Below are 27793 nucleotides of genomic sequence, written 5' to 3' on the forward strand. Positions count from 1 at the left end.
GTCTTCTAGTTTACTTAGTCTTAGTTGTGTATGCTCAACACATGTATGCACTCGATCTCAATTGGGGTTCTTGGCAATCTCTAACTTGCTTGATGTGTAATTCAAAATAAACAAGTCCTCATGTGCTTGAACTTTTCTAGATGACTTGGTCACAGTGATGACCTTCCATCCTTGCCTAGTAAATGACTAAGTGTTTGGACACTAATAGGAAACTTAGGCATAGATATCAATAGGTTCTATAAAACAAATTTTTGGTAGTGTTTGCAACTTCATGCTTTAGTGGTGTTTTTCATGATCATCTTTTGTTCCTATCTTCTAGGACATTCCCTAGTTTGGAGGCTTCTTCAGTCCTTCACTAGTTCTTTTCAACATTATTTCTATCTTTTTGGAGTTGGGCTTTTCCCATGTGGTTTTCTCTATTTCTCCTACTTTTAGAGATTTGGTTGTGCTTGGCTACCTCATTAGGCCTTGTTACTAGGACCCAAATTTACTTTCACTAGTAGTTTCTAGGCTTTTAACTACTTCCTAAGTTTATTTGAAGGGGGGTATTAGAGTAATATTTTCTTATTAATTAAATCATGTTGATTTAATTATTAAGTCACTTATTATCTCCTTTTTACTTAAGCTAAACTTTGGGCATATAATAATAATTCTTTTATTAATTATTATAATGCAACCTAGATTAGATTCTTATTATGGTTTTGATCTCCTTTATAAGGATTGATTTCTCTTTGTAATTTATTCTTTCACTTTTGATAATAGCAATTTCTCTTTTTTCTCATCAAGAGTGTCTCATCTATTAATCTGAGAATTCTAACCTCCATAACTTTTTCTTCTCTCTTTCTGTGATAGGTGTTTACATGTAGGTGATTATTGAGAGTTGTGGGGTTGATCTTTCATCAACTTCAATAGATTGTAAGGGGCCACACATGAATCTAACACACCTAGGGTCCTAGTTGGTAAGCCATGTTTGGATCATGCTAGAGATCCTTCCATTGTGTAGGAACATGTAGATATGGACACACTAGGCTTGATTAGTACTCTGACTTATATTCTAATTCAATGTGTTTCTCCTTTAGTTGAGGGTGACTATGGTTAGTCTATAAGGAGCCTCATTTATCGATCATGTGGATCTATGCATATTTGGTTGTAACAAAAATGAAGATGATGATAGAATGGTGATTAATGATTATCTTAATGTTACATTTAACATTGACACACAAGCAAATATTTGCAAGTTTATTAAAAAAATTGATCATATTTCGTACATAAATGGATGAATTATTAAATTAGCATCTATTTATTATGTTTAAAATTCAAGGCAAGAGTGTTAATGACAATGGTAATGATCCCTCAAATCTCTTTTACACAACACCATTGGCTCAACAAGTATGAATTGAGTAAATCATTTGAATTAATACATTTGATAACTTATTGTGCATGTGCACTAGTTCACTACTAGACCATTGATGTTCACATTGGACAACAAACCAGGGCATTATGCTACTACATTGATGTACTTTTATTTGCATGTGAATTTGATTTATATGATAATATTGATTTAATAAATGAATGAATAACTAAAATAGTAGACAAATTTTGACTAATATCTAGAGTCAAAGTGGTCATGATAGTGGTGATATTCCTTCACTTGGCTTTGTGACAACATAATTGAGTCTACAATTATATAGGTACTAATGCATTGTAATTGACCTATCAATAGTACCTACTTATATGAATAGTTGTCTTATAAATATGCATACATGTGTGCTAGTTAAATGTTGAATCTTCAACATTGACAACATACATTGAATAACACAATGAAACCTTTATGAAGGTGCCATTTATTCATTGGCAGAGTTATAAATAATTACATGTATTCTTGATAACTGTATTTAATACTCTTGTTGTTTCATCTTCAATAATTGATACCAGACACTCCTACTATTCATGGGTAAAGGCACAGATCTGTGTCACCGTTTGCGATACAAAAGCCTGTTTTGGTCAAATCTCATTTCTCTATCAAAACTCAACTTTTTTCAAAATCTAAAAATACCCTTTTATAGATCTCAGATTCAATATCATCATTATATAATTTTTTTAGTCTTTTGATTGGTTATAATATGTTATAACCTCAAAATATTATAAGCTGATATTTCAACATTTCAAAAGATGCTCCCTCAAAAAAGGAAAAAAATAGTAAATCATATCAAAAAAATAAAAAAATAATATTTATCACTAGAGGAGAAATTCCTCTTCATGAATATGTAATTTTTTTTCAAGAAGGTATAGATTTGATAGGGAAGTTTTGACGGGAGGAAAAAACTGTTGGATTCTGACAAGGTCAAACTTGACTACTTATAACAAAGAAAATATAAATAAAAAATAATTATTTCTTTTTTTGTTCACTAGCTATACATGTCATCTATATAATATTTTCAAATTAGAAAAAAAAAGATGATTTGCACATACTTGTTTGACGGGAACTACATCCTATATTTTTAACACTTAAAAAATGGACTTCAAAATAAAATAAAATGAATAAATTCTTAGTCAAAAAAATTATAAAAATTATAGGCATAAAATTCATAAAATTCTACACATTTCATCAGTTTACATCATCTTCATATTTTAAACACAAATACTATTTTTTTTTGTCATTAATGTTGAATTGTCACATTCTGATATCACGTTTCTTTATAAAAGGTGACATAGGTTTGTGCTTTTACCCTCATGATATCATGAGTCATGGAGTTATTATATTTGTAGCTAGTTTTTAAGCATTATTTGAGGTATGAAAGAAATTAATTAATTTTATTTAAATTATTTTAGTAGCTTGTATTAAAATTTCTAATGATGATCATGTATGCATTTTGATTATTATTTTGATAGTTATTGTAGGGATTTATTCTCCAAAACATTACTATGCCCCTTTGGTGGTTATACATTGTTACTATTTGCCAAAGGTAAGAAAATAGTATATTTTATATCATCGTATAAATTAATTTTGATGTACATTAGTTATTCATTTTTATACATTTTGTTTTATCAACTTGAATTGTAAAAGTATTGACATAGGAGGACCAGTGAACACACTCAAAAGATTACACCATCATCAACATCTCCATTGACACGACAATCAAAGATGTTTGAAGATTTATTTTTTCCCCTAATGGGAAGGAGTAGATTAGGGATATACATTGTATGCCTATATGGCATTAGTAGACATGTTTTATTCTATATCATATAAGTGACACATTCTACATCTCTTTGGATTTCAAGAAGCCAATTTAATTATATTAGATATAGTTGAGGTAATACATTATGTTATTTAACATATTTGTCCTCATTAAATTTTAATGTCTTTGTCTCTCTTACCTTTTTGGAACAAATATGATCAAACACAATGGTTAGAAGAACTACTCATAGTTTGACCTCTACATAAAGGTATAACTCCCTTATGATCCTTAATCAATCAATTTAATAAATACGATCATTGGAATACTTTTCACTAGAATGTAGTTAAAGGCTTTAAATTTTAATCTATAAACAAAACATGAATGTTGGTGAAATTTTAATTAAAAGATAAAGATCATAGGCTTTTTTTCAATTCAATTATAACTAATAAAATTATCCTTATTATTGAATTTATCTATGTAAATAAATGCACATATGATCAACCAAATAAGTCGATGAATAGATATTGCCACAAAATAATTCATTCTCAATAGAGATCCATTTATCACTCATCTTCATTAAATGCATAGACTCAATGACAACACATATTTATATTCTCATTTACAAATGCAAACTTTTCTTTCCAAAACCCATAAATGAAAAATTTAACTACTAAGTGTTTAGTGGTAAAATGGAAGCACTTTAATAAGACATAGGTCTCCACTTTACGAGGTCACTAAGCCATTCAAATATGTGTTTGAGAAAAATATAGGAATTTCAAAATATGATTCCACTTATGACCCGAATTAGATTAGCTAGGACCCAAAGGAAGAAGGGAGCCAATGCTAAATTTGAATTATAAAGAAGAATTGAAATTTACTGCCTCTGGCCCTTAATAGGATAACGTGAATGTAAAATTGAATTGAACTAACTGCTTAAATAATGTAAATCTAGATGCTATGAGAACACAATTAGCTCAATTAAGATATAGATCTAGGGTAAAGATATGAAGTTAAATATGAAAGACTCGCCTTGAAATGTGTAGAGGAAGATGTATTTTCACTCCAAAATCCATAGATCTAAACTGTATTTGAATATCCATCCATAGATATTGGAATAAAATGATGAAAGGAACAAAACCAAGAAATCTCCCTAGAATTTGAGACTAAAGGACTAGGTCAATTTTGGAATACATCTTACGAACAAGTTGATGTAGTTTGATGTTCTACAATTGATGACTCTAGAAATCTTGTGAATAGTATGTACTAGATTTATAATCCTTTTTCTCCCAACCTACAAATCAACACAAACAAGAAAAATTTAGGGGTTGAGGTTTGAAGAAGGCTCGCCTTGGTCAAGCCCTAGGTTAAGGAATTAACTATAATTGAGAAATGTGAATGTAAATATAAATGACTGAAAGATAAGATAAATGTTAGGATTCACCTTGCTTGTATGCATGTACATGTAATGTAGATCTTGAATTAAGAATGTAGGGTATCTCCACTCTTTGCAGTGAATCTACCATAATCCCATCATGGTGTCATGGATATAAAAGTGCATCCGTGAAGAAGATGATGAATGCTTCAATGTAGATCTCCTCCATTGATGGCCAATAATAAGCTAGATATTGAAGAGAAAATTCTCACAAAGGATACTTCAATGCTAGATAGTGTACACTAAGAGAGTGCACTCCTCTAAACTCTTCTATCCAAGGTATTCCATGGATTGGAAAGATTGAATTGTGGCTTAGAGCTCCCTAGTCATGGAGTGACAAGGCATACAATACAAGAAATAGGATAGCTTTTAAATGAGCCTTGGGAACGCAGACCATGCTACTAAATCATGAAATGAGAGTTTCTTTAAACAAGAGAAAAAGCGCTATAGTCAAAGAACTCTCAAATATGCAATGCAAAGATGAAACTATGCTAGAATGAGATGCACAATGCAACTATGCTAATAACATGAAAGTATTACCAAGCCATCCTAATTAAACTAGGTGAACTATGCTATAGCAAAGAAACTAGATTAAAGCAAATGAGGCTAAGATATAATGAGAATGTAAGAACCAGACAATAAGATAGAAATTCTCCAAAAAATATTCCAAAGAAACTTGTAAGTAAACTTGCAACATAACAATAGCTCAAAATCAAATCCTTAGAGAAGGATAGAGATCTCCCTTTCAAAGATGTAAAGATGGTTGAGATCAAGATCAAGAGATGATTGATAAAGGGTGAGAGTTGAATTTTGGCATGATTCATGTGAAATATCATTTCCACCAATAGAAATGAGTTGACTCTTCATGTGAGACAAAGTCTTTTCTTTTAATTTGTAAATATGAAAAAATGACTTTATGTGTGTAGATTAGAGTGGGTTGGAAGAATGGGGTCTTTAATTTAATAAAAAAGGGACATGTTATTTTAATAAGATATGGACTTAGGACATTATAATGAAACTATAGGTTAAAATCAAATAAATTGATTTTTAAAGATTTGGTCTTGGCAAATATTTGAATAATTTAGCCAAAATATTGAGAAGGGGGCTAATAGTCTAGATGGAAATTTTTAGGTGATTAAATTTGCCCCTATTTGAATAATGTGTGATTGACCTAGGAATAAATTATGTGAAAGAATGAATAAGACAAGTAGGCAACAACAAATAGAGAGATCTAATTTTGAAGAACAAAAATGCAGAGTGCAATAGTGAGTCTTGAATGTACAACTTGATAGCAAGAGTACTAAACACTAGGAGAGAGACAATATTAGGACTCAAGAAGAGTACTAACATCAAGAAAAGTAGATAGATTATTAGAAAATGGAAAGGTCAAGCATATGCTTTTGAGAAATAGATAGCCATAGCAAGCAATTTGCAGTGATGATAGAATATTCCTACCCCCTTGGGATTGAAATTGAAATAAGGTAAAGGGGATGTGAAAATGAGAAGGACATGATCAAATCAAGATAAATCAAGGTCCATGATGACAAATAAGTGATTAGAACCCAAGAGTGACTATGAGGAGGTGATATAATTTCTTAGTTTGACTAGAGTTGACCAAGAAGGATAAGGTATTAAAACTAGGTCAAATTAAGTAGAAAAATGATACAAAAGTAAAATGAAGTGAGGTGAATTAGGTAATAAGTACAAAAATGATGCAAACATGAAGAAATGATGATGCCCTAATGAAGATTCAAAGATTAGACCTCAAAATGTCAACTAATTGCATAGAAAAAGACAAAATTTTAAAATGCAATATTGACCATCAAGATGAACTCAAAATTTGATTTAGATCTCAAAAATGAATCTAGGACATCGAAATTAGCTAGGGCTGAAATTTTTGCAAAATTATGAGCAGTTTTGAAAAATGGGTCAAAATTAGGTCAAAGGACTATATAAGGGGCCTAAGGGTCATTTTTAACTCATTTTGTCTTTTGTGAATTTGAGAGCTTTAAGTGATCTAGGAGAGATATTAATGGCTTTGGTAGTGATTCTGACTCATTAACATTGTTTTGAGTGCAACTAGTTGCATAATCGGCTTGTAGACTATGAGGCCCTTGTAAGTTTTGAAAAATTTCAAGCTTTTTAGTCATTTATTGCACTTTTTAATATATTTTTACGAATTTAGTGTGAAATATCAGGTGATACTTTAAAAGAATTGTACGCCTATTATACCAAGTATCGTACGATACTTTTGATAACAATTATGTATCGCACAAGTATTATTAAAAGTATTGTATGAGAGGCACCCAATAGTCACATGGCACTATGGAAAGTATTAGATGATACAAAAGTGTTGCACACATACTACAATAAGTATCACATGAGACTTTATCACCAAAAAGTGTCGCACCAGTATTGTAAAAAGTATCACACAATTTATTCTTGAGCATGTTTTCATGTTTAAAAGAAGAATTTGAGCATGTGACTTTTGTTTTCTGATGTGTTTATCTATTTACAACTTGACTTGATCTATCATGGTTGGTACATGTACTACAAGAAGTATCACACAACACTTTATCAACAAAAAGTGTCACACCAATATTGTAAAAAATATTGCACAATTCATTCTTGAGCATTTTTTCATGTTTAAAAGAAGAATTTGAGCATGTGAGTTTTGTTTTCTAATGTGTTTATCTATTTGTAGCTTTACTTGATCCTTCATGGTTGACACTAACTCTTATTTGTTTCTCATTTTGGTCATGCATATTTTTTTCCTACATTACTTATCAGAGCCCCAAGGTGGTGGGGTTATGTGTTATATACCAATTAGATGATGATGATATCACAATATTTGAGACCATAGGCTTCAGTTGGTTACTTCATATTCTCCATATTTGGGTGAACCATGAGCTATTGACAACATTGGTCAAGAGCTGGCATAGTGAGAATAACAAATTTCATTTATCCACTGGAGAGGCCACCATTACTCTAGAGGATGTGTATTGCATCATTCGTGTACCATGCCATGGAAACTTGATGAGTATGATATATATGTCTTGAGATATGTGTTTTGGTTCTTGATTTGCATATGAGGTGTACTGACATGAGAACTTCTGTGTTATAGGATTACTATGATTAGACCCCCAAAGAAAGGAGATCAGTTGTGCAATAGTTATTCAAGGATGTAACCATTTTAGACAACCATCTTAGTTAGGAGAGACTAATAGATGATTATGGGGATTAGTATTCCATAGCTTGCCTTGTTTGTTCATTGGTATCCTAGGCCCTAGTTACAGACATGAGCCAAAACAACTTCCCTTTGTGCTAGGGTTGATTAGCATTAGATCTAATCAAGTGACCTTGGAGAATGGCATGAGGACTCATGATCCTCATAGACACGTACTACAAGATCCATGAGATAATGTATCGAGAGGGGAAGACATGGGCACATGGTGCAATTTTGGCCTAGATTTGGGCGTGGAAGCATATCGTCATAGGGTGGCCATGAGCACATCCTAGGTTACAGAGTAATCTCTACATCTATAGATATGTTGGCTTCATCCCACAGACTCACAATGGAGATGTTATTTACTATAGGTGACTCTTTGATGAGATTGAATCATTTGTATGGAGGCCATATAGGTAGTGTGCTAGGTGTAATGGTAGTTGGAGTATATGTGCTACAATAGACCACTTGTTGGGAGATACTTAGATATTGTTGAGAGTTTTATCATCAACAGAGTGTAGAGATAGTTTGTGTAGTGACATGGTATATCCATTGAGACCATGACATATGCCCACTTCAAGGGGGAGGAGGATCAAGAATGGTAGCCTATGTTGAACTACTAGGCAACTTTGAGAGATACAATGACATTACAAAAAGAGCTCTAGGACTGTCATCCTAATCTTGGAGATGTTGGAGTAGACCTAGCCTATCTATATGAGATGTAGAGATACTCATTTCCTTGATTCACTAGACTAGATGTAAAACCAAAGGCAACAAGATAGGGAGGAGATGGTGGGGATAGAGGAGGTGGCAATAGTAGAGGCGTTAGGTGGATGGAGGTGGGGAGCAACTCTCAGGGGGTTGCAGGGAGACGAACATGATCATGAAGTTAGGCCATGAGAGAGGAGGAGGAGGAGGGAGATGATGATGAAGATGATCCTAAGGAGGGAGAGTGGATGGTGAGATGGAGAGGTAGAGAGAGAAGAGCCTCAGTGGGAGCAACTTGCAGGGGAGATGGAGAGGATGCCAAGGATGCTCAGATTCAAGCACTAGAGGTAGAGGTATAATTAGCATGGATTACCATCATTGTGCAGGACCAAAAACTCATTGATGAGTATGCAGATAGTGAGGAGTTCCACGGGGAGAGGGATGCTCTAAGGTGAGAGGTTTAGCATCATGGTGCATGGACAACTTATTATGATGTCATGTACAGGGGTATGGCACCACTAGCACAGGGGCTTCCTGATTATTCAAAGAGAGTAGGGAGATCAACAAGTATGATACAACCACTGGATAGGAGACAAGCTCCTCCACCACAAGCACCATTGGCCCAAGAAGGCGGGAGTCAGTCTTAGGTCTAGGTTGATGTCCTCACGACACATTTTTATTTATATATGTATTTTGAGACAATTATCTAGATTTTGGGTGTCACATGTATAGGTACTCTTGATTCACTTTGATATATATGAGATACTAGATTTGATTGATTTCATTGTTTACTTGTCACATCTTATTCTCATGTGATGGTTTTATATGGATGTTTCAACACTTGTGTTTACATTCCATATGATATTGCTCATGTATGCTTACGCTCATGTTTATGTATGCTCAATTTTTCATACCCATGTTTATATGCTCACATATCTCTCTCATAGATGTTTTAGTTCTCATGTGTATGATGTAGACTTATGTTTTAAAAATGTGATACTTGGATAGGTTAAATTTGATGATGAGGTTAAATCCTTGTGATGATAGGTATAGAAGAAGTAAGAGAGTGCATGTGATTGACAAGGAATAAAAGACATGATCAAGAGGAATAATGAGAAGGAATGAATGCAGTTAACTAATGTGTCTATAAAATGTGAAGATAGAGTTCTCTCCATATGTAAAAAGAAAGACTAAGCTAGGATGATCTTATAATGCAAATTAGTATGCAAAGTGCTTTACTCATAAGGGACACTTAACTTTTAGACTCTAATTTCATCAAGTGTTGTTAGGAACATCTGAAGATCATACAATACTCACTAGTATAACTATACAGATATAAATATGATCTATATCAGATAGGTATGTGGGAATCCAACCTAAGCATCAAAGACATGTAGGTCAAGATGACTAGTGTAGTTAGATCCCCTAAGTTTAGTATAGAAAGATTACACTTGTAACAAGGCATAAGTGCTAGGATAACCCCTGAGTGTGGTCTTGCAAAAAAACATACAAGGATGATATGTAACACCCTGCTAGGGCACCCAAAAGAAATTAACCTAAAGTTTCACTAAGCTTGCCAAACATTTTTCTTTGAAAGATTATAGCATCAAGAGATAATATAGTGGAAGCAATAACTCACATACATACAAACAATCCATAAAATGATTACATCTCTTAAAGGTTCCATGATGTTGAATCACATACATAAGTTTTATTAATACTAAATTTGATACATAACAAAATTTACATCATAGAATAACCTCAAATAAGAATCCGATGAAATAATATATAATTACATAAGATGCATTATGACATAACTAGAATGCATAATCATTTAGTTTATAGGTCAGAGGGTATGAAAAGATTAAAGAATATACATCATGAATAAATCCATCTCATAAGATCTCTGATAAAAAAGTATAGTACAACATAATATAACCATCCAACAAAAATACAAGATCAAAATGAAAGGAATAATTACACAAGTACATCCAACAATGACATCCAGTTGTCAAATCTCAATGGTATAAGAAACACTACCACCCAACCTTGTGGAACATAAATGGCCCACTCCCACCATGCTAAGGAGATAATCTCAAGTCCCATATAAATATCAAATCCAATAGTCATAACCATCATCTAGGTCAAGGAAGCCCAGAAAACAATCTATCTCAAAGGGTACCAAGATACAAGTAACATCTAATCCTAGAGGCAACAAAGGCACACAAGAAATCTATTATGTAAGTGGGCAAGTGTCATCACATGAGTCAACTCTAAGGTTACCATGGTAGCCTCGCTAGACTCTAGTCCCCTAGTGACTCTATGTGACATCAATATCCTTTTGTATAGACAAGGCATACTAATGAAGCAAGGTCGCAACCAAGCATCCTCTCTACTCCATCTTGGCCTATACTAGCACTTGAGGTATGGTCAAGGAAAAAACTAACTCTTGCTAATTCATTTTAAACTCATTTGATAAATTTTTATCACTTATTAAATCAACCTACAATAGATTATCTAGGAAGCCACTTTAGGGCTCTGACCTCCATTGCAAGCCACTTCCCAACATACAGAAAGATAACCTAAGCTAAGTTCATAAAAAAAGCCTCATAAGGTCACAATGACCACATGAGTCCTATACAAGCAATTGGAAATCACAATACAAGTGATCCATAACTCAAAGATTGAAACGTATAATCACAAGATCATATATAACACAATAAAGTAATAACTCCGAGGCCTTTGGTAAACATCCAAAATTGGTCAACATACTAAGTCAAACCCAACCCTAGTAAAATAAACCATACATCACATCAAGTAATTTAACAAGTGTTTTCATAGTTTATTTGTTTGAAAACCTAAAGTTCGATTACAATGGGTTCAAGTCTTTCATTTCCAAAATGTCACATTTGATACTATTTTGAGGTTTACAAGTATTCTAGAAAATCCAAGAAACCATCAAAATTAATCTTAGTATCAAATACTCATTTTCATAAAAAAAATGATGATATTCCATTTAAACAAAATCAAAATTTTCATTAAAATTTTCCAATTTAGATTAAATTACAATTACCTTTTTTTAAATAAATATATAAATTAAATGATAATTATATAACCCAAAACTTTTATTAAAGTATTATTAAAATCAAATAATAATTATTAAATTAATAATAATAACTATTAAATTCTTAATAAAATAATATTAATCAATTTATTAATAACCATAATTACTACATATAATAATATAATAATCATTATTTATATTAATAATAAAATATTAAATATTAATATTTAACTAATTAAAATCCTTACTAACAAATTATAAATTTAATAACAATAAATAAATAAACAAAATATATATTTTTTAGGCCCATAGGCTGACTGCATATTGCAGCCTTAGCTGCTTAGGTAGCCTCAACTATCGTATCAGCTATGGCTACTATCGACAACCTTGATTGCCTTTGCAATCAAGCTACAAGAGCAACAAGGGAATTGGGGATGTAATAACCCTCACTTTCACTTTTAATTTTTGTTTTCAATTTATATTTTATTTTAAAAAATACGAAAATTAAAGCCCCCCATATCAAAACCCATATATTTTAAAATTGTAGTCACCATGGTAATTTTCCATTTGTTGTGGTAAATATATATATATATCCATGATAGATCTGATATAGAAATCAAAATTAAATAGTCAAATAATAAATTAAATTTGGTTTTGTTTTCCATACACCATCCCGATTCATAATTTTCTAAATCAATCCAGTTATCAAAACGAGTTTCTCAAACAAGGGTTTCAAATTGATTTCATTCACAAATGTTTCAATAATGAAGAACAAGGGTTTTAACAAAAAGGGTTTCAACCATAATTATTTTTGAAAATAGATCCATAACAACCATGGAGAAGATAGAGGAAATTCAAAAGGAAATTATTGTGAAAATCTCAAAAATATCCTACCTTGATTTCATGCTACCAAGATGAATACTCGGAAGTTCCAAGAATTCCCATCTTCTTGAAAACCCTCTTTCTCAAAATTTGCTCGTCCAAGCCTATATATGGAGAAATGATCTATAATTTCTTAATAAAGAGCTTTCTCCCTTTAGGGTTTTGATTATACAATCACACAAACCATTTTCTTTATTATTTTAGTTTATTTTATTTTCATATGCAAAATTTTTGCATTTTAATTAAAATAAACTTTATTAAGATTATTTTCTATCTCTTTTATTTAATCACAAGCCAACTTTAATAGTATATTTATTAATTTAACTAATAATAATATTTAGATTTTATTATTAAAATGAAACTCCTAAATTAATTATTATTAAATATAATTACGCCAAAATTAGAACTTTTATTAAATCTCTTAAATTTAATTCTTTTATTTAATTACTTTCTAAATTAATTAAATATAACTAAAAATTATTTTCTCTTTATGAAATTTTTGTTAAATTAAATCATTTAATATTCTCTTAATATGATTTAATTATAATTGAAAACCACAATAGACTCACAAATCTAAAAAGAAAACCCATTTAAAAGACAAAGTACTAAATCAAATTCAAGGTTCAAAATCTTGAATTCTCATCACTTGAAGAATTTATAAGGGTAAATAACTCAGATCCTTGTCCTATTTTGTAGGACAATTGGCTTAGGGTTAAGATTTGGACTTAAGAACTATCTCCCCTCTTTACCATTGAGCTACTACGATAGGGCACACTCATCCTAACAATTCAGGAAATTCAATGCTTACTACCTCTAATTTGCATAAAAGTTGAGCATTTACATATACATATAAATTTAAACTAAACATAAAGTGGTGGGTAGTGGTGAATCGTGTAGATCCTGACTAGCAGGTGACTATGACTCCCTCCCTTAACCACATCAAAAATGTCAAACATAAAGTAAAACATACATGTACACCATACACATGCAAGTATGGGGTAAGTATCCATAGAAACTGCATATAAATCATCCATCTAACTATCATCATGAAATAATTGAAATCACTATATACAAGCATCATCATCGAAAGAATAATCATGAACACATGAAATAATTGTGTGTCAAGTAGCTCATCAAATGTATCAACCAAGTATGAATAACATCCAATCAAATCATGTAACCAAGTACCACTAATCATAAAACATAAGCATAAAGCTGGCATAAAAGAATTTGGCAATATAGCATGCAAAGTAAACTAGGGGTAGATACTACATCCACCCCCCTAGACTTAGGCTTACTCTTGGAAGCCTATAAACAAGTAGGGATATAAATCATGTAAACTATATGCATCCTCCCAAATAGTTGATGACTCATCAATAGGGTCCCATTAGATCCTTACCTGCTCCATGGTTCGACCCTTGAGGGTCAAATCCCACTACTGAAGAATGCACACTGGCTCCAAAGCCAACTACTTGTCCTCCACCTATAATGCTTTCCAATCAAGAACATGTATCAAATCAAGAATATATTGTCTAAGAAAAAATAAATGGAAAACATCATGAACATGAGCTAAGCTTGAAAAAAATGCAAGACGATAGGCAACTAGACCTATTATCTCAAGAATTTCAAACAACCTCACAACATGAGGTGCTAGCTTCAAACCCTTTCATGGACACAATCTCGAGAAAAATTTCTCACCCATTGCAAACTGCTTATCCATCTTGTGAGCATTGACATACTTCTTATGTTTATCCTATGTTGTAGACACTTACTCATGGATGCACACTACCTATTGCTCCATATCTTGAAGCATCTCAGGACCCAACATGACGTGATCCTCTAAAATATCCCAACTCAATGGTGTATGACAAGGATGACCATACAAAGCCTAAAAATGTGTCATCCCAATTGAACTATGATACCCATTATTATATGAAAACTCTACTAGGTATAGATGATCCCCCCAAAGAGTCTATCAGTCCATAACATAGATCCTCAACATATCCTCCAGAACTTGGTTCACTCTCTCAGTCAGATGATTTTTCTTTGCCTGATATGATGAGTTGAAGTTGAACTGTGCTCCAAGATCATGTTGTAAGGATGTCCAAAATGCAAATGTGAATACAAGATCCCTATCCAAAATTATCTTTTGGGGAATACCATGCAATCTCATGATATCAGACATGAATATATTAGCTATTGAAGTTGCTATGTAGGATGGTCTCATCTGTGAAAAGTGTGTCACTTCAGTCAACCTATCAATTGTGACCATGATAGCATTATGTTGAAGAGAATTCATAGGTAATCCATAATGAAATCCAAAGAAATAATAGCCCACTTCCATGAAGGAATGAGGTTAGGTTGTAAAAGCCCATTTGGATGCTGGTACTCTGCCTTAATCCTCTTGTACTCAAGATAGCTAGCCATGAAATCAACCCAATAGTGGTACATAAATCCTCCATGGATAGCGCAAAAGATCACATGACTCTAGGAGATAACCTGAAAAGTCTTCCCTCTAAAGGTCTCCTTGAATGTATCTCCATGCTCACCTCTTGATACCAAGTATCTGTAGGAAGTGCCTAAAGTATATGACTCCTCAAATCCACACTAAGAGTCAAAGATAGTGTCTCATGTCTCCTACGACTTAAAGCATTAGCTACCATATTCTCCTTACCCTAAATATACTTCACCTCAAAGTCATACTCACAAAGAAACTCCATCCAATGCCTTTGCCTAGTATTTAGATGAGGTTGCGTGAACATATACTACAAAAACTATGATGATTACCATGAAGCTCAAAATGATGCCCCAACAAGAAGTGTCTTCATCTCACTAGAGCATGAAAAACTATAGCTAGCTCAAGATCATGTGTGGAATAGTTTGACTCATGATCCTTGAGCTTGCAAGACTCATAGGAAATCACCCATCCATCCTACATTTGGACTACTCCAATCCCTTCTAGGGAAGCGTTAGTACACATCATAAAGTCACTTTTGGATCAGGTACTGCTAGAATTGGTGCACTAGTCAAAAGCTCCTTGAGCTTCTGGAATGCTTCCTTGTATTTCTCCATCCAAATTAACTTCTTCCCCTTTCTCTAGAGGGAAGTGATGGGATATGCAACTCTAGAGAAGTTCTGAACAAATCTACAATAGTAATTGGCCAAACCCATAAGGCCACGAATCTCATACACAATAGTAGGTGCAAGAAAATCTACCCTTGCCTGGATCTTTATAGGGTCCACCAAGATACTATCTCTTGAAATGATATACCCTAAGTACTGTATCTTAGACTAAAAGAAATCACACTTCATAGAATTAGGATAAAGTTGATTGTCTCTTAGGCACTAAAGAACTAACCATAGATGTTCCTTGTGTTCTTCTTGGGATCTAGAATATATCAAAATGTTATCCAAGACCACAAGTACAAATTGGTCTAGTTAAGAATAGAACACTCCATTCACCAAACACATGAAAACTGATGGAGCACTCATTAAACCAAATAGAACCACTGTAAACTCATAGTGTCCATAATGAGTACAAAAGGTTGTCTCATGTATATCAACATCTTAAATGCAAAGTTGATGGTATTCTCACTTTAGATCTATCTTAGAGAACAATTTGGTTCGGTTGATATGGTAAAATAAGTCATCAATCCTTAGTAAAGGATACCTATTCTTAATCATTACCTTGTTCAAATGTCTGTAGTCAATGCACAAGCATAATGATCCATCCTTCTTCACAAAGAGCACTGGTGCTCCCCATGGAGAAACATTCAGTCTAATACAACCTTTGGCCAAAAGGTCCTCAACCTGTAGGCATAACTCACTCAACTCTTGAGTGGTTATCTAATAAGGAGCTCTAGATATAGGTTCTACTAGACTGGGATGAGGTCAATGTGGAAATCAATATCCCTCATAGGTGGCATACCTAGAATCTCACTAGGAAAGACATCAACATACTCCTATAACATAGGGTGATCTAGGGTCTTCCCTATAGGGTCTTCCTCCTCAAGTTCACTTATAGTTATGGCGAACACCTGACAACCCTTACAAATTTTTTGTTTCACCTACATAGCAGAGATCATCCAGAGGGATATAGGTCTCTAGATGCCTACAATCTCTAATTCCATGCCCTGATCATCACTACATTGAATGGTCTTCTCCTATAATCAATACTAGCTCTATAAGAGCCAAGATAGTCCATACCCAACACTATTCCATAAGAACCAAGGGGAATAACTCAAAGGTCTATTGAATTAACAAAACCTCCTAGGTTCAATTTGCATTACTATACTAGAGAATTTGTGGGAATAATAGCTCCTAAAACTAGTTCCACTTGCCAACCTCTGCATTTTGTAACTACCTCTACCTTTCATTTAACAACTATGGAAGGTGATATGAAATAATCTACAACACCTAAATTGAATACAAAGGAAAGGGGTGTACCCTTTGATCGCTCCTATAGTTTCAACTATGATTCCTCGGTGATTTTTTTGGTGGTCATCTACCACTACAAAGACTCTATGTGATCTAACCACATCACCAACTATAGGCTTAGATGTTATTGGCCTAGGTCCCAAATAGTGAGATGTACATTGTGGGCAGTTGGCTACAATATGCCCAACCTGTCCACAAGAGAAACACCTTGTGCCTCTACTAGAACCTCTCCGTGCTAGAGATGCACTAGACTACTGGTGGCTATCTCTACTAGAAAAAGAGTGATCACTCTCTGCAAGATGAGTATTTTGATTTTTCCTATTAGAACCGCCACCACCACTCTGTAATGGAGGATATGATCCCTTTTGCTATTGTTGTTGATATGGTTGTTGTTCCCTGGTGTTGACCCTGGTTTCCCTTGGGATAAGGAGGCTTCCTATTGCCACTCATACTTTGGTTACCTTTAGACCCTAATGCTATGAGTGCTCCCACAAAGCGACCATGTCCCAAAGTGACGTTGTACTCTACAAGAATAGCCTGATGTACCACATCCTTGAGGGTTTTTGGTTGGAAAATATTTAGATCCCCAATGAAATGATTATTTAGACCCTGAATATAATGTTATACCATTAGTAGTGAGCGACCATTGATCCTTGCATTAGGCATGAGCTCATACAATTTCCACTCTTACTCTACCACAATGATGGTATACTACCTTAGATTATGGAATTCATCTTCACTTTGGTTGTGCCACTCCTCTATTAGGAAGTGCTCACAGAAGATCTCAAGCAATAACTCCCAACTAATAATGTTCATATCCACACCCAATTTCTTTTCTTCAATGTTCCACCATGTAGCCCCAAAGAGTTCTAGGTGTGTGATGGCATATCTCACTTTGACATTAGAGTCAAAGTCCTACATAACAAAACATATATCTAAGGCAAGTAACCACTTCTCTACCCCATATCATGTACCAACCCCATTGAAAGGTTTGATCTTGGACTTCTTTAGGTCCCTAATTTGAGCGGCCTTAGCCAACCTCTGCCTGCCACTGTTGAAATCTCCATGAGGACTCCTATATCTCTGCCTCTCTTAATTCCTAACTTGATGTGATTCCTCCTAATCAACACCCCTTGGAGGAGGTAGGTACTCTATGATAGTCCTCATCATCTATCTCAAATCAACCTTGTCTAAATCAACTTGATTCTCCCCATTGTGTTCCTCCCTATTCTCTTCCTTAACAAGCTCTCATGACTAGTCTCATGGAAAATAATATCCTTGCCTCACCCATGACCCCTACTACACCCTGAGCTATGACCTCTCATTGCCAATCTAGTCCTAGATACCATCCTACAATAATATCTAAGAAAGAACAAAAAAATGCCAAAATATCAACAAGAGCACACTACTATAAAGCATAAACATAAGAAATGTGTTTGAACATAAAATCTAGATATATACTAGTTTTTCCTATTTATAGGTTTTAAGTATTTCACTTTGAACTTTGAGTGTTCAAATTGAAAAAGATACATGTAGCTATTTAAGTTTCATCCAAGTTTAACTAGTTTTCATCTAGTGGTGTTCCAATATAACTAGAGCTCCCAATGTAGAAACTTGGGCTTTGATACCAGATGTAATGCCTTGCTAGGGAACCCAAAGAAATTAACCTAAAGTCTCACTAAGTTTTCCAAATTTTTTTTTTTGAAAGATTGTAACAAGAAGAGATAATATAGTTGAAGCAATAACTCACATAAATACAAACAATCTATAAACATATTATTTCTCTTAAGGGTTCCATGACATTGAATCACATACACAAGTTTTCTTAATACTAAATTTGATACATAACAAAATCCACATCATAGAATAACCACAAATATGAATCCAATCAAATATATACAATTAAATTAGATGTCACATGGCATAACTAGAATGCATAATCATTCATTATACAAGTCACAGGGTATGAAAAGCTCAAAGATTATACATCATGAATAAATACAAAATCTCATAATATCTCTGATAAACAAGTATATTACAATAGAATATAACCATCCAACATAAACACAAGATCAGAATGAAAGGAACAACTGCACAAGTACATCCAACTATTAGATCTCAATGGTATAAGAAACACTACCACCCAACCTAGTGGAACCTAAATGGCCCACTCCTACTGTGATGAGGAGATAAAATCAAGTCCCATATAGATATCAAATCCAACAGTCATAACCATCATCTAGGTCAAGGAAGTCCTGATAGAAATCTATCTCAAAGGGTACTATGGCACAAGTAACATCTAATCCCAGAGGCAAAAAATACATGTAGGAAATATCCTATGTAAGAGGGCAAGTATCATCACATGAGTCAACTCTAAGGCTACCCTGCTAGCCTCTCTAGACTTTGACCCCCTGGTGACTCTATGTTACATCAGTTTCCTTTCAAATAGACAAGGCATACTAACAAAGCAAGGTCGCAGTCAAGCATCCTATTTAATCCCAACCTATCTTGTACTAGCACTCGAGGCACAGGTGAGGCAAAATACTGACTCTTGTCAATTATTTTAAATGTACCCATTTGATTAAATGTTATCACTTATTAAATCAACCTATAATGGGTTACCTAGGCAGCCTCTTTAGGGCTCCGACCTCCATTGCAAGCCACTTCTCAATAGACATAAAGACAACCTACCCTAAGTTCATAATAGAAAACCTCATAAGGTCACAATGACCACATCAATTCTATACAAGCAACTGGAAATCACATTACAACCACTTATCCATAACTGAAAGATTGGAGCATATAACCATGACATCATATATAACATCATAAAGTAATAACTCCCACGACTCTGGTAAACATCAAAAATTGGTCAACATACTAAGTCAAACCCAACCCTATTAAAATAAACCATACATCACATGAAGTAATTTAACAAGTGTTTTCAGAGTTCATTTGTTTGAAAACCTAAATGTTCAACTACAATGGGTTCAAATCTTCTGTTTTCAAAATGTCACATTTGATCTAGTTTTTAGGTTTACAACTATTCTAGAAAATCCAACAAACCATCAAAATTCATCATGGTATAAAAGACTAATTTTCATAAAATGAAATCCCATTTAATCAAAATTCAATTTTCATTAAATATTTCCCAATTTAGATTGAATTACAATTACCCTTTTTATATAAAAATCAAACGATAATTTTATAACCCAAGACTTTTAATCAAGTATTACTAAACTTAAATAATAATTATTAAATTACTAACAATAAAAACTATTAAATTATTAATAAAATAATATTGAATATAACCATAATTACTAAATATAATAATATAATAATTGTAAGAATTTGGCTTAGGCCAGAATTCACCCAAGAACTAAAGAACTCAACACAAGCACACAGTAGACCAAAATAGACAGAGTATGATCAGAATGATGATATCCATTCAATAACTAGTTGAGAGTACACTAGAAGTGCCTGAATATAAAGGCCTCAAGAGAGCTTCTAGAATGCATAGAAGTTAGCATCATGATATGTCATACAACCAGGCACATGTCCACTAGATATGGGTTATCCTCCATTAAGCACGGGATTAAGTGCGATGATGTGAGGATAAGCCTACAATGGTGTAGCACACAAATTAGTGGTGTAGAAAACATGTGCTAAATGAGGAGTGCAGATAACTGTGTTGTCAACATGACAACTTAGTGAATGATGCATACTCCTATGTTGTAGACACCATGTGCATAATTAGAGTTGCGTAACTCAATGAGAGTTCACAAACTCCTAAGTGTCTCACCTAAAATATTAATTAAATAATGCAAAATAATTAAATAATGCATTAACCTAAGTAAAACTTAAGTAAGTGTAATAAGTAAATACTTATTTACACCAACAACCCCCCTTAAGTGCAACTTAGGGGAATTCCCTTACGCTTATGAAATCTAGGATGAAATGCAATATGGGTCTTGACTACTAGGCCATGTTAGGTTCCCATGTACATAATGATATGCAATCTCCCATAAAGCGGGGAAAGAGGGAAAATCTCATGAGAAAAACCCTCCCCCAAAAAGAGAGATAAAGAAGGATGCGTTGATGGATGGAGAAATCAAGACCTCCCCATTACGATATACATCTAGTATATAAATAAGAGAATGATGAGAAGAGGAAGAGAGATAGGATGGGCTCCCCCCCCCCCCCCCCCCCCCAAAATAAGAATGCCGAATAGTGATTGCTTTGATGAAGAAGCTGATCCAAGACTACAGAATGGTGTTCCTTCCCTTAGGAAGAAACAATGCCAAGGGTACAAATGAGATGCTTCCATTGTATGTGGAAAGAATCCCATGGATGAGTGATGTCTCTGAAACCTACTCATTTGACTAAAGAACCTATCCCAAAGAACTATCTGTCTCTGCAACTGATGAAGAACCTTGCTGCAACTGCTGATCATAAGTATCCATAATCACTTCAACTTGTAAGGATCGATCATGTAGAGAATGAACAAGAGAGTCTAGAACCCTCATGACAACTGAAGAAGTTAATTCTACATCAAGAAGAAGAAGAGGCAAATCATCAATACTATCTCCCAAATTTGTCACTGAACATGTATCTAGAAGACTAGATGTACCATTTTGTTATGGACCTATCACTATGGCAATGTATGCATGTGGAGTGAAATGATGAAGTGACCTCTCATTGTAACTGTCGATAAAACCCCATGTGTCTGAAGCTATTGAAGCACTATCACTGGAATCACTATTAGTTTCCACACTATATGATGTGCAAAGAGGAGTAGAGGACAAGCTTGGTGAACTTTCCTCAAAATGTACATCCTTCTCCACAAAAATCTGATGTGTCTTAGGATCTAGAAGTCTGTATGCCTTCACACCATCTTTATAACCAATGAAGGTACAAGGCTAACGTGACTGTGCCTTGTATCCCTTGGAAGATCTCTTTGCCCATGTAGGACAATCGAAGACTCTGAAGTGTGTCACAATAGGTTTTCTACCACACCATCCCTCAAAAGGAGTTTTGCCATCTAAGGTTGGATGAGGAGAATGATTAAGAATGTGAGTGGCACAAGAGATTGCTTTGACTTATAATGATGGATCTAGAGACTTGGCATGAATCATGCAACTTTCCATAGACTTAAGAGTGTGGATCCTCAAAGCTGCAACATCTGTCTTATGCGGACTGAATGCTGGTGGAGTCTGAAGATCAATGCCCTCATGTCTACAAAAGTCCTTAAGTCTTCTATTCACATTCATGTTTCCATTGTCCATGAGGAGTACTTTGATGGCCTTTCTGGATTTCTGTTCTACATGAGCGTTGAAGGCCAGAAATGTGTCCAACACTTCATTCTTATTATGTAGAAAGTAGACCCAAGTGAACCTTGAAAAGTCATCAACTAAGGTGAGTATGTAGTGACCCTGGCTGAATGCAAAAGGACCTGCTAATACCATGTGAACAATCTGTAGAGCACTAGTTTCTCTAAAAGACTTCCCTCTTTGTAACTTCCCTTCTGGATGCATATCCACTGAATCTATTAAACACTCACCCTTAGAAAAGTTGATTTGAGGTAGACCTTTCACCATTCGGTATGTGCAAAGTTGCTGAAGATAGTGGTAGTCAAGATGACCATACCGCTCATGCCATAATTGCATGTTTGAATTTGATTGAGATAAAAAGGCCTTTGAAGGAGACTTGGGAACAAAATGAAAGAAAGAGTACAACCTCTTGTGATCATTCACTTTCCCCACTACAACTAAGGAATTGTCTTCAAGACTGTGCACTTTTATTGAGTCTAGAAGGAACTCAACTCTATGTCCATCTCCAAGGTGAGTGATTTGGTAGATTGAAAGGAGATTTGAACTTAGGTTTGGAACATAGAGAACCTCTTGAAATGCTCCATTTTCCATTTCCACGTTTCCTTTTCCTTCAACTTCCATTTTTTTGTCATTCCCCATGAAGATGTGGGGTACCTTAGACTACTTCATTGAAGATAAATCCTCCTTTGAAGAACGCATATGATATGAGGCACCTGAGTTAAATATCCATTCCTTTGAAGAGTTTTCATTTTCCATGAATGCTTTCCCTTTGCCCTTAGAATATGAAGATGACCCTTTATCTTTATAAGCATTAGGCAATGGAACATTATGTTTCTTCATGATGTTGATCAATTCATCAATCTTTTTGAGATAACACTCATGCTCTTCATGACCTGATTTCTTGCAATAAGAAAACTTCTTCTTCTCCTTATTGTTGTCCCCTTTCTTGTTGGAATTCAAGGACTTGCCTTGTTGATTGTATTGTGGTGTTATCTTTTCTGCATCCTCAAATTTTCTCTTCCATTTCTTCTTACCCTTTCCTTTACTTGAAGATTGTGTAGCTGAATTTTGAGAACCCTCATTTTTGGCCACCGATGCTTTGGACTGAGGTGTTTTGAGAATCCCCATTGATTTCAACTTCTTTTCTTCATCATCCAATAGTTTAGCATATTCATCAAAAGTGACTTTCTTGTAGGTAGACCCTAAGGTAGTCTTTGAGGTGTTAAAAGAAGATACAAATGTAGAATATTTTGATGGTAGCTTGTTATGTATGAGATAGATCAGTCTGTCATCTTTTATAGAACTCTCACAATCAGTAAGCTTTGTCCTTAATTCATTCACTTTGATGATGAAGTCCTATATTGAGTCATATGACTTAAGATCTAAGGAAACAAGCTCATCTTCAATTTTGAACACATCCTCTTCAGACACTTTACCATAAAGGCTTTTGAGGGTATCCCAAGCTTCCTTGGATGTAGTACATTTCTTAATTTGATACATGATTTTATCATCCACCCCCAAACATATATCACCTAGGGCTTTTGTATCCATTGCTACCCAATTAGAAATTTCACTTGTTGATACATTATCACCTGCTGGTTTAGGAAGACTACCATCTACAAATTGTGAAACTCTATTATGCATTAAGTGATACAAAATTTTGATTGACCATGAAGCATAGTTATGAGGAGTTAATTTAGGAAACTTAAAGTTGCCCATAATGCAAAAAAGAGAGAACACAACACCAAGAACACCCCCCCTTTTCACTAAATCAAGAAACCCCCCCAAAATAGATGCTTTGGTCACTTTATTAGTAGTGCAATTACAATGGGCCACTTGCCAATTTTGGCCTTGTGGAGTTCTAATTTTTCTTGTTACAACTTCTTAATGGAGTACAAATCTAAAACTTTACAATGTGCTACAATTCTGAAGCATTACAAAGAAAAGAAAGGACCTATGTTGAAAGTGACAATTTTGTCCACACAACTCTACAATCTGATGCCAAATCTAGAAAGTAGACAAAAAAATATGTACTTTCAAAAAAAATGAAACCATTTTTCGACTCCACATGTGCCCGTATAGAGTGTTTAAAGTTGCAAAATGAAGGATTATGCAGGTATAGTTGCCAAAAAATGTAAATTCTGAACAATCAGTTTAGCAAAACAAGAAAATAGCTGCACCACTAAAAAATTAAGAAAATTTTACCCAATTTTTTTAAAAAATCACACCTTATTTAGAGTACAGATGTGCGAGTTATGGCCTCTTGAAGTCGTACTGCAAAAATGAAAATTGATTTGGAGAGGGGTTGCATCAGCGAACTACGAGGTTAAATTTGACGGTCATATGACCATCACAATAGTTCAATTTCACCCTAGAATGACATCCAGATAGGTGTAAAATTTAATATAGCAAAATGATGATGTCAGCAAAACTTGTCTGCCACCAGATGATGTGGCAGATGATGTGACACTCCGTACTGTATGGATCCGTATGAAAAGTGATGATATGTTAGGTTGCATGGCTATACGGTTGTCCATGTGGATTGCTAACTGGTCTGTTATGTAGATGATGTGTCAGTGTTGATGATGTAGATTAGGTGGAAGCTGAGTGGACAAACTGCTACCTCAGCAATTGTTGTAGGGCTTTCTGTTCACCACGTGTCCATAGGCGGGAGGACAGGAGAAGGTGCCACATGTCCTTTCGTAATTGGTTCGTGTGTTCCATAGTTCAGATGCCATATTCACATTGAATGGCAAGAGGTGGCTTGCTAAAGTTACTTCATGTGGCAAACGTTTACCTATTTATTTGCTACTAGAATCATTAAACCTTCGCTGGAAGTCGTCAGCAGAAGTCATTGGAGACAATGCCTTTAGTCCCACATGCGTGGGGTTGAAGGTGAGCAGGTTTATAAAAGTAATAACCTGTGCAATCAAATATGTAGGCAGGTTGTAGGCAGTATAATGCCAATGTAATTTGTGGCTTTGCCGGTCAATTCATGCCAGAATAACAGAGTTTGATCCCGAACTGTGATCTGTGCGCTTAGAATGCTGGATGTGTTGTCCGATTGCCGATTAACATGGCCAAAATACAGAATGGGTCGATAATGTATGTGGTAGTGCATGAAATAAAATTTTAAACCTACAAAATTATTAAACTAATCTACAGGGCAGGCCGAGGTGTGATGACCTGGTCTACAAAAAAAATTTCTCTGTATAAACGAAAAAATAATTTCTAAAAATAAAATTGTAGAGATGAAATTCAAATCTGAAAATTAAATAAAGTATATCCAAAATTGACCATACTCGAATTGCAAATCGGGCCTCCGGGTTCTGATTTGCAAAATTTTTTTGCCTCACGATCAACTTTCATCTAAGATAGGCAAGTTTATACTCGATCTTCATCAAATCGACGCTCTGAGGTCAGATCTGGCTCTAGACACTCCCAATTTTTGCGGATCCTCCAGATTCATGTCAAGGTGTTGAATCAAGAACGGTCTCGAATGGTTATGTGATGAGAATCTCCCTCAACTCTAATACCATGTAAGAATTTGGCTTAGGCCAGAATTCACCCAGGAACTAAAGAACTCAACACAAGCACACGGTAGACCAAAATAGACAGAGTATGATTAGAATGATGATATTCATTCAATAATTGGTTGAGAGCACACTAGGAGTGCCTGAATATAAAGGCCTCAGGAGAGCTTCTAGAATGCATAGAAGTTAGCATCATGATATGTCATACAACCAGGAACATGTCCACCAGATATGGGTTATCCTCCATTGAGCATGAGATTAAGTGCGATGATGTGAGGATAAGCCTACAATGGTGTAGCACGCAAATTAGTGGTGTAGACAACATGTGCTAAATGAGGAGTGCAGATAACTGTGTTGTCAACATGACAACTCAGTGAATGATGCATACTCCTGTGTTGTAGACACCATGTGCATAATTAGAGTTGTGTGACTCAATGAGAGTTCACAAACTCCTAAGTGTCTCACCTAAAATATTAATTAAATAATGCACAATAAGTAAATAATGCATTAACCTAAGTAAAACTTAAGTAAGTGTAATAAGTAAATACTTATTTACACCAACAATAATCATTACTAATATTAATGATAAAATAATAAAATATTAATATTAAGCTAATAAAAATTTATAATTTGTTATTATAAATTTAATAAAAATAAATAAATAAATATTTTCTTAGGCCCATAGGCCGACTACGTGAGCAGTCCTACTGCGTACCACAACCTTGGATGCTTAGGAAACCTTGACTGTTGTAGTAGCTATGATTGCTATTGTTAGCCTTGGCTGCCTTTGTAGCCCAGTTGTGAGAGCAACAAGGGAACATGGGAGGTAATGGACCTCTCTTTCCCTTTAAAATAAATAAATAATATGTTGTTTTAAAAAAATATGGAAATCAAATCCCCCCTTATCAAAATTGATATATTTTAAAATTGTTGTAGTAAATGTATGTGTGTGTGTGTGTATCCATCATATATCTAATATAGAAATCAAAATTAAATAGTCATAATAATAAATTAAATTGGTTTTCTTTTCCAAACCCTCATCCTGATTCATAACTTTCTAAGTCAATCCAATTATCCAAAAGAGTTTCTCAAACAAGGGTTTCAAATTGATTTCATTCACAGATATTGTCAATAACAAAGAGCACTAATTTTAACAAGGGTTTCAACTAGAATTATTTTTGAAAATAGATCCATAATAACCATAGAGAAGATAGAGGAAATTCAAAGCAAAATTACTGTGAAAATCTCAACAAGATCCTACTTCGATCTGATGCTAACCAGATGAATGCACGGAAGTTGAAAGAATTCTCGTCTTATTGAAAACCCTCTTTCTCAAAACTTGCTCCTCCAAACCTATGTGTTGAGAAATGAGCTCTTATTTCCTACTAAAGAGCTTTCTCCCTTTTAGGTTTCAATTTTACAATCACGCAAACCCTTTTCTTTATTATTTTAATTTCATGTTCAAACTTTTTACATTTTAATGAAAACAAACTTTATTAAATTTATTTTCTCTCTCTTTATCAAATCATAAGATGTCATTAATAGTATATTTATTAATTTAACTAATAATAATTTTTAGAGATTATTATTAAAATGGAACTCCTAAATCAATTATTATTAAATTAAATAAATATAATAACCCCAAAATTATAACTTTTATTAAATATTTTAAATTTAATTCTTCTATTTAATGAATTTCTCAATTAATTAAATATAACTAAAAATTGATTTTTCTTTATAAAATTTTCATTAAATTAAATCATTTAATATTCTCTTAATTTGATTTAATTATAATTGAAAATCACAATAGACCCAAAAATTTGAAAATAAAACCCCTTTTAAAGACAAAGTACCAAATCAAACTCAATGGTCAAAATCTTGAATTCTTGTCACTTGACGAATTCAGAAGGGTAAATAACTCAGATACTTATCCTATTTTCTAGGACAATTGGCTTAAGGTTAGGATTTGGACTTAAGAAATATCTACCCTCTTTACCATTGA

The sequence above is a fragment of the Cupressus sempervirens genome, chromosome 6, assembly GCF_028749045.1.
Source record: "Cupressus sempervirens isolate cs-2001-9-10 chromosome 6, ASM2874904v1, whole genome shotgun sequence".
In the NCBI taxonomy this organism is placed as follows: Eukaryota; Viridiplantae; Streptophyta; class Pinopsida; order Cupressales; family Cupressaceae; genus Cupressus; species Cupressus sempervirens.